Source organism: Chelonoidis abingdonii, chromosome 26 (assembly GCF_003597395.2).
Source record: "Chelonoidis abingdonii isolate Lonesome George chromosome 26, CheloAbing_2.0, whole genome shotgun sequence".
NCBI classification, from domain to species: Eukaryota; Metazoa; Chordata; order Testudines; family Testudinidae; genus Chelonoidis; species Chelonoidis abingdonii.
In genome coordinates, this window is record NC_133794.1 from 5,707,661 (window position 1) to 5,719,674 (window position 12,014).

Consider the following 12,014-nt stretch of genomic DNA (forward strand, 5'->3'; position numbering starts at 1 on the left):
AGCACACCGCAGCATTGGAGCCACTGTAGGCAACATGCTCCTCGTCCCACAAGAACAAGAATCGCCCCCGAAACTGCGGGAGGGTAAGTGTGCTCCTGGGCTGGGAATACCCCACAGACTCCCAGCGAACAAGGACTGGGTCGCTCCAAGCCCCACACCGACTTCCGCCCAGTATCTTGCCAGCCTTGGTTCTATACGTCAACTCGGGGACATGCAGTGAGGGGAATGGGCTGCTGCAGTAGGGGGACATCAGTCGTGAGCGCTGCAGCAGGCAGCCAGGCAGTGGGCACACGGAAGCAGTGTTTAACCATTCTTATCCTGTAGGCCCGTACAGAACTATCCCTCAGCCCGTTGGGTTTTCTTTCCCAGCAGCTGAGTGCCGGGCGTCAGGCGTAGCGGTCGAATTGCAGAGGCCCTGCCGGACCCGGAAGCAGCTTCACACGAGGGACTACGTTGTGGGCCTACAGAAAATTTGACAGTGAGTTGGCGAGTGGGATTTCGAGCAAACGATAAGAGGAAGTGAAGCTTTACAGAAATACCCCCTTCCGATGTTGGAGGGGGGAGTTGGGGGCCTTGCAGGCTTTGCACCAGCAGCATGCTGGCCTCTGCTGAGCAGTTTGGTACCAAAACACAAGGCCGGTTTTTGTCATTTGAGCTGCAATAAATGTCCCTCGCCCCCCCCCCACCAGTTGGCAGATCCACCCGACCCTCTCCCAGCAGGGCAGATCCATCACTCCTCCCCGGGGGATCAACGCGTCCTCCCAGGACAGATCCCATAACACCACCAGAGAGGTGATCCACTTAATCCCCCAGGGAGATGCCTCTAACACCCCCTGGCTGGATCCACCTTCCCCCAGGGCAGATCCCATCAACACCCGCCCCCGGGTGATCAACCGTCCCCCAGGAGATCCCATCAACCCCCCCTGGCTGGATCCACCCTTCCCCAGGACAGATCCATCACACCCCCTGGCTGATCCACCTCTTCCCCAGTGGCAGATCCCATCTCAACACCCCCCTGGCTGGATCCACCTTCCCCAGGGCAGATCCATCAACCCCCCAAGGGTGGATCCACCCTTCCCACAGGCAGATCCCATCCACCCCCACGCCTTTCAGGGCATGATCCCATGCCCCCAGGGTGGACTCCATCCACCCCCTCCAGCCAGACAGATCCTCCATGCCCCCACAGAGAGGGAGGCTGGATGTTCATTTTGCCAGGCAGCCCCACTGCTCAGGGTTGACCACCGAGGCGTTTCAGCCAGGCGGTGGAGGCCCAGTCTGCCAGAGATAGAGGATGGACGGGCTGCTCGCGGCCGTGAGCAGAACCTGCCTTTCCCTGTGGAGGGAGAATGGTGCGGGCAGTCTCTCAAAAACCCGGCTGTGCGCTTTGCTTCATGTGTGTGAATTTCGTCTCCAGCCTCTGCCCCCGGCCCTGAAGAATGAACCTCCGGGGCCACGTGGGCTGGACATTGGCAGAGTTGGCGGGAACCCCTCCCTCCCTTGAGAGCCATAGCTCCAGACGGAGCCTTGGAGCTTCCTGCTCTTGCCGGGCAGATGTTTCTCTGAAACTGTCCGCCCCCCCCGCTAATTACCAGAAACCTTGAGACTTCCCCCCAGCTCTGCCAGTGCTCCGCACTTCCGCCCGCAGCCCCCCCGCTATCCAGCCTTGAGATCCCCCCAGCTCTGCCAGTGCGCCCCGGCACTTCCCCCGCAGCCCCGCATATTTCCAGATCTTGGGATCCCCACCAGCTCTGCACAGTGCTCCACTTTTCTTGACCCGCAGCCCCCGCCTTATTCCGGACCTGAGATCCCACCAGCTCTGCCCAGTGCGCCGCACTTCGCCCCGCAGCCCCGCTACTCTCCAGACCTGAGATACCCTCTCAGCTTCTGCCGAGTGCGCTCGCATCTTCCGCCCCCGGCATTGCCCCGCTATTCCAGACCTGAGATCCCCCCAGCTTCTGCCAGAGAGCCGTGATCCGCCCCCCGCAGCCCCCCCGCATTTCCAGACCTATGAGATCCCCTCAGTCTCTGTCCAGATGCTTTCCACTTTCTTGACCCGCAGCCCCCCGCATATTCCAGACCTGAGATCCCACAGCTTCGCCAGTGCGCCTCACTTCCGCCCCGCAGCCCCCCGCTATTCCAGACCTGAGATCCCCCCAGCTCTGCCAGTGCGCCGCACTTCCGCCCCGCAGCCCGCCGCTATTCCGGACCTGAGATCCCCTCAGCTCTGCCAGTGCGCCGCACTTCTGACCCGCAGCCCCCGCCATCCCAGCCCTGGGCTCCCCCCAGCTCTGCTGGTGCCCCTCACTCCCGACCCGCAGCCCCCTGCTCTCCCAGCCCTGGGCCCCCACTTCCCTGGCTCTGCTGGTGCCCCTCACTCCCGACCCGCAGCCCCTCGCTATTCTAGGCCAGGGGTCCCCCAGCTCTGCCGATGCCCCTCACTCCCGACACGCAGCCCTTGCTAGCCCTGCCCTGGGCTCCCTCACAGCTCTGCTGGTGCCCCTCACTCCCGATACGCAGCCCCTGCTAAGCCAGCCCTGGGCTCCCCCTCCCCCAGCTCTGCCAGTGCCCCTACTCCCAACCCGCAGCCTCTGCTAATCCAGCCCTGGGCTCCCCAAGGTTGTATCTCTGCATCTCAGCTGTCCTGGAAGCTCTCAGATCCCCTTTGCCACTCCTTGGCTTTACGCCCCTCCCGCCTCCTGCTCAGCTTCCAGGTCCCTGTGGGAAGCTGCATTCCTTTGGGACTAGCCTCATCCCCTGCCTTCCCAGGAACCCGCAGGGCCCTGGAAGGGGGGCAGCTGGAAGCTGCTCAAGCGGGGGGAGGGGGTCTCTCGCCAGGAATCTCTTGGTGCTGCCAAGAAACAAAGCGGGGAAGGCAAAATCCTGGTTATCGCTGGGGCTGCTCGCATTGCCGGGCAACCCGGCCGCAGCAAACAGAGACACGGGCTCTGCTTCCCCAGGCGCCCACTCAGCCAGGAGAGCCTGGGTCCAGGGCTGGGAGCCTGGCAGATCGGGGGCAAAGCCAGGAAGGCCCCTGCACAGGCCCAAGTTCTGGGCCCTCATGTCACGCCAGGCACTGTGGGCACCGCGCTCACATGGCCTGGCCTCGCAAACTCACCCTCTTACCAGCCCCGTCTTACTGGGGGAAATGGGGCCCAGTGAGAGGCACCCACCTGCCCGCAGTCTCCAAGGCTGAGCTGGGAACTGACCCAGCTGCACTAGGCCAGCGTTCTCCGCCCCCCCTTGGAAAGGGCGAATCAGGCAGGCTGCTGCCCCCTGCTGGGGTGCCCCAGCGTCAGCCGGCCCAGCATGGGTGGGGTTTGCAGGTAGGGGACCTGTGGGAACGCGGCGCTGCTGCTGCTGCAGCTTGGGGCTGGGCAGCTCCGGGACATGGCGAGACATGCAGCAGCAGGGAGAGGAGCTGGGCCCTGCGGGTGGCAGAGCCCCAGCTGCTCATGAGCACTGGGAACAGGTGGGGCTGGGGCAGAGAGAGGCCAGTAGGAGGGTCATTGCCCTCTCTTAGCCAATCAGGATTCCTGGTACCCACCATTGCCCTTCAGTCCCTCATGCCTCCTAGACCCTATACTGCTTGGGGGAGTCTCCTTTAGCTTGGAGGCTGCTCTGTCTCTGCTGGCTAGGACGCTGCCAGCAGCCCAGCGTATGGGCCATAGAGGAGAAGCTGCCGGTTTGTCACACTTGCGTAGGGGCTGTGGGCAGAGGGAAGTGGGTCTGTTTCAGTGACAAAGTGAGTGTGGGGGTGTGACGAACTGGGACTGTTCTTAATGTTGCTCTGAATACTGTGTTGGTGCCTCAGTGTCCCCTAGGCAGTTCTTAAGTATCTAGGTGGTGGGATAAGGGGGTGTGATTGCTGCAGAGCAAAGGGCCAGTGCACCTAAATGCCGGGCACTCTGTCTCCTAGCAACTGATGGCCTGGGCCCCTCCTCTCTGCAAAGGTGCCAGCTGAAGGTGTGGAGACAAAGGGAATATGTGACCTCGGCCTCGGGAAAGGGGACGAGCAGAGAGGAGGGGGAGGGGGTTAGTCTGGAGCTTGCTAGGGGACTGGAGCGAGTGAAGTGCACGACCTAAGGGGTCTGGCTCATGCCCCCAGAATGGACCCGGCCGAGGGGTCGGTTCGCTGTATCTACAAGCTCTTGTTTTTAAAAACCCCTGTTCCTGTCACTTGAATAACCATCTGTGTTCTGGCTGGCTGAAGAGCACGTCTGACTGCCAAGTTGGGGGGCAGAACCCGGTGCTTCCCCATAGCTCGACCCTTTTAAAGGCACACTCACTGCCTGGAGGTAAGTGCACTCCTGATAGGAGAAGGCCGCGGCAGAAGGGGCAAGCAGGGATCTGGATGCTACACCATTTAGGGAAAGAGATCCCATCACAACAGGCCTGAAGCCGTGGAGCTCTTGCCTTTCTGGATGCACCATACAAGTCTTGGCGCGCAAGCGGAAGAGCTGTCCACGCAGGAAAAAGATCCGACCTCGCATGTGGAATGGGTTAACGACAGCTCGCGAGGCATGACAGCTCCCAGGAGCGCGTTGCCGAATGACCAGGGGATGGCAGATAGAGAAGACAGAGGTGGGCCGGGAGGGAGTTGTCCACCCAGGAGTGGGAGCGTTTTGAACGCTTAAACGCCCCATTCGTCCGGGCACTTTCAAGGAGGGGCGAAGCAGCCCGATGGCTGGCGAATCGGAGCTGCAGGCATGCTGGAAACGAGGAATGCAGGCGAGACAGGGGTGAAGAACTGCCGGGCTGCAAAGAACCGGCAGCTGAACTCACCATCAATCCTTTCCTCAGGCTCTTTGTTTGGTCTAGCTGGAAGGAACTTTAAAAGGTAACAATGCGCAGAGCAAGCTCTAAAACACGCGGACCGTAGCCTCCCCAGCACCTCTGTGCTCACACACTTTAACGGAACACCAGCCTGACCATCCAATAATCCCTGCTCCCGGGCGCCTTCTACCAGTGAAATGAAAGCTGGGTCACTGCCCCCACCACACCCCACCTTCCCTGCCCCTGTCACAGAACAGGAGATGGGTTCTCAGGACTCAGAACTGGGGTGAAGCTAGAGTCCCCCTCTCCTCACTGCCCACAGGCCCAGCTCTCTGTTTATAAGATTAAACGAAAGCCAGCCGCATCCTCTGCCACCAGAGACTCGGTACTGAGATCTGCAACCCCACTGAGGTGTTGATAACTGAGGGAATATGAAGCACACTCGAGGGAAGCAGGACCCTGGTTCTAATCTTTCCTTGGCATCTGGAGGGAAGTCGGGAGTACTTCACAGAGCACAGTGGCACTCCGGGTTCTATTCCCAACACGAGTCACATTCTATCCGTGCAAAGCAGGGCTCGTAAACAGATGACTTGCCCCCCTAATTCTACAACATAACCAGGCAGTAGCGCACTGTCCGCCATCGTCAGCTTCCCCTAGGGTTTTGCCCCAGGGGAGTTCCTTAAGGCCACAGGCCATCAGCGCCCATGCAATAGTGGACAGGAACCTTGTAATAGGATCTGAAGTGCCGAGGCCTGAACCCACATTCTTAAAACCGCAAAACCTTGCTGGCCTCAAGATCCCTGCGGAGAACTGATTGATCCAAGGGCAGCGAGATATTGGGTAACCCTTTCTCTGCTGATGCAAGCAGAATGGGACGTTGGGCGGGAGCATCAAGCCAATGAGATTGGGCCTAACTTGCTGTGGCTGACCCCATGATGGCTGGGCCTGGGAGCATTGCAGGTGAAGCTGAGCCTGAGGTGACCTCCCAAGATCACCTGATGGTGCCTTTGGCAGTGGGCGGGGTTTGCTGTGTGGGCAAGAGCCTGTAGCCAGTACCACACCTCTCCCCCTGGGTGCCCCTTTCTCTGAGGAACTGACACGTTCGGCAGCGCGAGAGCAGAGCTAAGATAAGTCACCGGCAGCTGGGCCCCCCTCACCCAGGCAAGCCCGGCCTCTGGGGGTGGGGGTTGGATCCGCACTGTATCCCACCGCCCTGATTATCTGGGTTCTCAACCACATCCCCACCAGTCCCGCCTCCTTCCTGCCCAAGCCGGAAGCTGGAAGCTCTGCAGAGGCAAGCCAGCTGCAGCCACTGATAAATCTTATCGCCCGCCACTGCAGGGACTGGAGCAGCATTGCTAGATGTGGGGCCAACATGCGCGGTCGGAGCTGCGCAGCTGGGGGAAGCGGGGAGGAGATAGTCCTGGGGTTTTGGCTGGGCAGCCGCCAGATCGAGACTTCTTGTCTTACACTAGCAACTAAATGAGCCTAGTCCGCTTCTTTGGGGCGCAGAGTCGAATTCACAAAGAAGGTGTTCACACGCAGACATAGAGCAGACCACATTAAGTCTCAGACTCCTCACGGCTCAAAGCAGGCCATCCCCAGACAGATTTTTTGCCCCATGTGACGACTGGGACTGTTCTATGTTTGCTCTGAACTACTGTGTGTGCCTCAGTGGTCCCCTAGGCAATTCTTAAGTATCTAGTGGTGGAAAAGGTGTGTGATTGCTACAGAGGAAGGGGCCATGGCCCCAAATGCCTGGCAACTCTGTCTCCAGCAACTGATGGGCCTGGGCCCCTCCTCTGCAAAGGTGCCAGCCGAGGTGTTGGAGACAAAGGGATCGGTGACCTCTCTGGCATGGGAAGGGGAGGGGGCTGAGCAGAGAGGAGGGCTGGAGCGGGGGGTTAGTCTGGAGCTTGCTGGGGACAGGAGTGAAGTGCAGACCTAGGGTCTGGCTCACCTGCCCACAGAATGGACCCGGACCAGGGGTCTGGTTCGCTGTATCTACAAGCTCTTCTGTTAGACCCTGTTCCGTCATCAAATAAACCTCTGTTACTGGATGGCTGAGAGTCACAGTCGGACTGAAGAAAGTGGGGTGCAGAAAACCCTGTGGTTACCCAGGACGACCCGCCTGGGTGGCTCGCTGGGAAGCCCACGCAGGGGCAGAGGATGTTGAATGCTCCAAGGAGAGACCCGGAAGGTAAACGTGTGAAGCTTCTTGCCCTGAACAAGACTGCTCCAAGGGAGAAGGAGGCGCCCAAAGTCCTGACTGGCTTAGTGGGGACAGTTCCAGAGCATCGCCCTTAGGCGGGACTCCGTGACAACTGGTGGCAGTGAGGGAGATACTGCACCCCGTGATGGCGCTTCCTGCAGTAAGTGACTGGGAAGCAGTAAACAAAGGAGGGATAGATGTGAAGGACCAGGCATGCTGAAGGCTGAGAGAGGAACGGTTTCAGGGGCGTAACCTCTGGAAGTGTGTGACCACGCGAGAAGGTTGGAGTAACAGGGTCCCCTGAAGATTGCAGAGCAGTCTCAGGGGCGGAGGAGTGCCCGTCACCTGGGAAGAGAGAGGATTTGCAGTAGCAGGGTTCCTCTGTGGGATTGCAGGAGCAGTCCCAGAGGCAGAGCGAGTCTGCAGCTCGACCCTGGCAAATAGAGGTGGTGACACAAGAAGGGCTGGCACACCAGGGTTCTTCTGAACCAATGGGGGAGCCAAGAGCACACAGGCCGTGAGTCCAGAGCACTTGGAACGGTGAGTGATGGCCTAATTCACCAGCTCCTTAAGAGGACATTGTGTCCTTGCACAGAGAGTAGCATGGGGAAGTTCACGCAAGGCATCAGTAAATCCGTGCAGTTGGAGGAGAGGACCGCTCCTGAGGAGGGCAGATTTGACCCAGATGGGGCTACAAGAGGATCTGGGAGCAGCTGGGAGCAGCAGCCAGGCACTCCGAGAGTCTGTCCCAACCAGACAAGGGTCTTCATAGATTGGGTTCCCCACAAGGGGATCGGAGACGGATGGGATGGAGCAGAGCCCGAGAGGCGAGAGGACCATGAGAGAGAGCAAGAGGCTGTGAAAGCTGCAAGGAGAAGAGCAGCAGCACGGACTGGTGAGGTGGGGTGGAGAGACATAGGGGGCCCGCGGGGGCTGCAGGGGGGCAGTGGGGAAACACGCCTGCAGGGCGAGGCCCTGGAGTCAGAGGGAACGGGTGGGTGCAGCCGCAATGCTGCAGGGGACGGTGGACCTGGGTGAAGGTCCAGCTCACTGGTGAAGGCCCGCCACACCTGCCTATTGGCCCAGATCCCTGCGCAGACGCAGGAGGGGTCGGACTGGCTGGTCATTGGGAGTTCTCCAGGATGTCGGACTGGAGGGACCCTGTTATGGGTGGTGACTGTCTCCCCTTGGGGACAGGATCCCGGAGTACTGATCCGAACTGCCGAGGATTTGAATTTAAACCAGGAACCAATTGGGCTGGGATGGTAAATGGTCAGTGAAAATGCAAAAGTGACCTTGCTGGCAGTGGGGAGGCTGCTGGACTCAGGATACCTGCCTACCGTAAACCAGCCCCCGAGACTGAGGGGGCGAGGAGAGATGCTCCACGCCCCCCTGCAACACCTATACCGGAAGAGGGGGCTCATCGCTGGCTCTGATGCTGAGACCTAAGCAGAGAGTCTCGCTGCCTGCCCCCACTGGGATCATGCCAGGGGCAGCGGCTGAGACACAGGGGGGGAGCGAGACCCCAAGCTGAGTGGGGGGACAACCACCGGTCCAAGGCAGGTCAGCTCAACCAGGTTTGCCTGGCCCAGACGTGCTGCTGGGAAATGATTATACAGCAGGGAGGGAGCTACCAGGGACAAGGCTCAGGGGGTTGTGATCCAGGCCCAGACCAGTGAGAGGGAGCAGGTCCCACTCCCCTGCCCCAGCAGCTGGATCCCAGACGAGCTGCAGAGAGATCCTCCTTGGAAGAAGCTGAGGTAACTTGCTGGCCACAGCGCTGCAAACCCCCTTGGGAAGGCTGCAGGGACAGAGTCCTGCGGGAGAAGGGATTCCGTTCCCGGAATGGGCTCCCCAAGAGGAAGTAGAACTGAGGGAATCGGGAGCAGCTGGGGTGGCCCCAGAATCCACAGGGTTCTTCCCTCAAGCTGCTGGATGAGGAGAGTTGAGGGAACCCGCTGGACCTGAAAGGGAGGATTTGGGAGCAGAAGGGGAAAGACCCCCTTGGTGAGTATCTGCCCTGAAGTGGAGCATCTACCCACCGAGGTGTCTCCCCATTGCAGAGTCACTGGGAGAGCAACCCAGATCCTGGAGAGAGAGTCTAGTGGAACAGGGCTTAGATGGGATCCAGCCGTTTTAAAAACAGCCTGCATCGCCTCATCCGTGGGGCTGATCCCCAAGGAGACAGGATGGCTGGTTTGATGGGGGCTATCAGATAGCTTAAAGCCATCACAGTGTCTGATGCGACCCCATACCTAGCCTGGGGAGATTTCCTAGACAAGTCAGAGGGGGATGGAGAACTTTGGCCCTGGCAGACACTGATAACATTGATACTTTACCAGATCCTGGGAGGAACAGGGTGATCCCAGGGGATGAGGCAGGCTGGCTGCCTCAAGGAGGTGGGACTGACGGTAAAAACTGGAAAGTATAAGATTGGAGGCAAGAGGTTGTGTCTGGGCCACAAGTGGGTACGGCTGCCCCAAGCCCAGAGCTGGCCAAGGCCAAGATGGGGCTCTTAACCAAGAGAGCCCGAAACAGCAGCCCAGAAGTGCTGGAAACAGACACTGTCCCAGTTAAAAGACCAAGGAGTACTGCGGGTGCGACAAAAGGAAAGGGCCGCATAAACCTCCACAATGCGGCGCTGCAAATGCCACAAGCACACTCAAGCAAGAGAGGGCACAAAACTGGAGGTGCCTGGTGTAACTCACACCCAAGGAATGGACAGAGATGCTGGCATCCATGGGAACTTGGTGTGTCTCAAAACTCCTCCAGGTCACTGGTGGAGTGACTGGCTCAGTTCGGATCTCGAAGGGGGAGAGTGATGAACTGGGACTGTTCTTAGTTGCTTGCTGAATTACCTGTGTTGGTGCCGTCACGTGTCCCTAGGCAGTTCTTAAGTACTTAAGGTGGTGGGATAGGGGGTGTGATTGCTACAGAGGAAGGGGTCCAGTGCCACTAAATGCCTGGGCACTCTGTCTCCTAGCAACTGATGCCCTTGGGCCCCTCCTCTGCAAGGTGCCAGCGCGATCAATGGTGTTGGAGACATAAGGGACAGGTGACCTCCCTGGCCTGAAGGGGCTGAGCAGAGAGGAGCGGCTGAGGGAGTGGTTAAGTCTGGAGTCTGCCTGGGGAGCAAGGAGTGAAGTGCAGAACACTGGGGTCTGGCTCACATGCCCCCAGAATGGACCCGGCCGCAGGGGTCTGTGTTCGCTGTATCTTACAGCTCTGTTTTTAGACCTCTGTTCGCTAGTTTGGAATAACCTCTGTGTTACTGTGGCTGAGAGTCACTGTCATGACTGCCAAGTGGGGGTGCAGAACCCTGTGGCTTCACCCCTGGTAGGCCGCGGGGTGGCAGGCAACGGAGGTCAGAGGATTGCTGAATGCTCCAAGGATGAGACCCAGGAAGTGAAGCTGTGAAGCTCTTGCCCTGAACCAAGTCTGCTCCGCAGGGAAGGAGGCTCCCCAAAGTCCCTGATCTGGCTTGTGGGCGAGCAGTTCCAGAGCATCGCCGCGGGGAACTCCGTGACACCGATAGCGCAGATCAACTAAAATGGCCCCTCACAGGATTGGAACTCAAAACCCTGAAGGTGTTAATCAGGCCAGTGCTTCAAAGACCACTGAGCTGTCAACTCCCCAGAGTTTTATTAACTTCCAGTGGAGAAGCTGCGTTCTCCACTGGCAGCTGTTACAGGAAATTCGTTGAAGTAGTGGCAGGCAACAAACAGCATTGGAAAAGGGGGGTCATCTTATTTGTGCACATATATTCCCAGGAAAGCCCCTTTGAGTGGATCTTGCTGCCAATGTATCTTGAAAAGGGCTTTCAGTTCATCACCTAAATCAACTCCATCAAATATCGGACATGTCATCGAGTGCCCTGCATGTGCTGGGGTAGGTTTCTTCAGGTACGTGAGGAGTTTTGATATCCATACACTCCTGTGATGAACTGGACTGTTCCAATGTTTGCTTACTGAATACGTGGTGTTGGTGCCGTCAGTGTCCCTAGCAAGTTCTTAAGTATCTTGGCAGAGCAAAGGGCCAGGGCACCTAATGCTGGCACTCTGTCCTCCTAGCAACTGATGGCCTGGCCACGCCCCTGCAAATGGTGCCACTGCAGGTGTTGGAGACAAAGGGACAGGTGACCTCCTGGCACCGGGAAAGGAGCCTGAGCCGAGAGAGGGGCTGGAGGGAGGTTAGTCTTGAGCTTACTGGGGATAGAGGAGTGAAAAGTGCAGACTAGGGCTGGTCACTGCCCCCAGAATGGGAACCCCGCCGAGGTCTGGTTCCGCTGTATCTATAAGCTCTGTTTAGACCCTGTTCCTGTCATCGAATAAAACTCTGTTTTGCTGGGCTAGAGTCACTGTCTGAACTGCAAAGTGGGGGGTGGCACGAACCCTGTGGCTTCCCCAGGACCGCGCCGCCTGGGTGGGCTCACTGTGGAAGCAACAGGTGGCAGAGATGCTGAATGTCTCAAGGAGAGAACCCAGGAGGTGAAGACCGTGTGAGCTTCTTTGCCCTGAAAGTCTCTCCAAGGGAAAGGAGGCTCCCAGACAGTCCTGCTCTGGCTTGTGGGGAGCAGTTCCAGATGCATCGTCCTGCGGTGACTCCGTGACACAATGCCCCACATATACTTGCTGATGTTTCCTTGAGCTGCATGAAATGTTCAACTGACTGTAGGGAGAATCACAACCTGGTAACTGAATTCACTTCTGAAATGTTGTTTGGGGTCTCTTATGGGATTAAGTTCCCTGCCCTCGTACAAAATGTCCTGCTTTGTGACTGATAGGTGGGAAAAAGAGCTCAGTGTGAGTTCCTACTGAGCCAACTTACTTGCACTCTTTCCAGAACATTTTGAATCCCTCACTGACCGAGGCTAAAGAACTGTAGCTAATCGACCCGACTTTGGCTCATCTTGATCTACTGGTTCGTAAGAGATATGTATAGCATTGTATCGAGCGTGAAGTGCTACCGTCAGATCCGGTTATTGCTTTTAATACGCGAAGTAGCGAGGCGACTGCAATGCACAGGGAGG

General features: G+C 58.3%; 1 protein-coding gene across 1 annotated transcript in view; it reads left to right on the forward strand.

Annotated features, from left to right (window-relative positions):
• S1PR5 (sphingosine-1-phosphate receptor 5) overlaps nt 1-12,014 on the forward strand; it is a 42,894-nt gene that overhangs the window by 231 nt on the left and 30,649 nt on the right. The gene's annotated exons all lie outside the window — the stretch shown is intronic.